Source organism: Mandrillus leucophaeus, unplaced genomic scaffold (assembly GCF_000951045.1).
Source record: "Mandrillus leucophaeus isolate KB7577 unplaced genomic scaffold, Mleu.le_1.0 Scaffold288, whole genome shotgun sequence".
Lineage (NCBI taxonomy): Eukaryota > Metazoa > Chordata > Mammalia > Primates > Cercopithecidae > Mandrillus > Mandrillus leucophaeus.
In genome coordinates, this window is record NW_012103009.1 from 150560 (window position 1) to 151814 (window position 1255).

Here is a 1255-nt window from a genome sequence, read left to right on the forward strand (position 1 = left end):
TTCCCAGGGCTTTAAGAAAGCATAGCTTGGCTGGGCGCGGTGGCTCACGCCTGTAATCCCAGCACTTTGGGAGGCCAAGGCAGGTGGATCACAAGGTCAGGAGATTGAGACCATCCTGGCTAACACGGTGAAACCTCGTCTCTACTAAAAATACAAAAAAAAATTAGCCGGGCATGGTGGCGGCGCCTGTAGTCCCAGCTTCTCTGGAGACTGAGGCAGGAGAATGGTGTGAACCCGGGAGGCGGAGCTTGCAGTGAGCCGAGATAGCGCCACTGCACTCCGGCCTGGGCGTCAGAGCGAGACTCCGTCTCAAAAAAAAGAAAGCATAGCTTAGTTTTCAGTGACTTCAAATTAAGAAAAATGGGGGAGGCCAGGCTCAGTGGCTCACGCCTGTAATCCCAGCACTTTGGGAGGCCAAGGTGAGCAGATCACAAGGTCAAGAGATCGATACCATCCTGGCCAATATGGTGAAACCCCGTCTCTACTAAAAATACAAAAAAAATTGCCAGGCACGGGGGCTCATGCCTGTAATCCAAGCACTTTGGGAGGCCAAGGCGGGTGGATCACAAGGTCAGGAGATCAAGACCATCCTGGTTAACACAGTGAAACCCCGTCTCTACTAAAAATACAAAAAAATTAGCTGGGTGTGGTGGTGGGCACCTGTGGTCCCAGCTACTTGGGAGGCTGAGGCAGGAGAATCATTGAACCTGGGAAGTGAGGTTTCAGCAAGCCAAGATCGTGCCACTGCACACCAGCCTGGTGACAGAGTGAGACTCCATCTAAAAAAAAGAAAAAGATAAAGAAAAATGGAGGAAACCAGAAGAAAAAAATTGAAAACATTATTTTGAAAACTTGTAGCCAAGAAAAATTAGAATTCTGTCCAAACTGTAGAAAATAATAAAAATTGAAAAACATTAGGCAAGACTAGAATCTAACAACAGGTGTACTATAGTTTTTGAAACACAATTTTTCTCTCTCCAGGTGAGATTGATTTGTTCTATTATACTTGGCCTGATTCTTTGTATACAGTGTGGCAAGAATAATTTTTTTTTTTTACATAGGCTTTTAAATTGGCTTTGATGGAATTTTGTTCCATAGATGGAATCTCAGATAAGACTTTTTAAACGTCAAGCCCAGCCATGGATTGGTATCATCAAATACCTATGAGTTGGGTGAATTCCTCTCTTCTTGAAGTCCCAAGATAATCTTAGTGTCCCTGGGCCTGTCAGAAAGTGACTTTTTTTTTTTTTTTTGA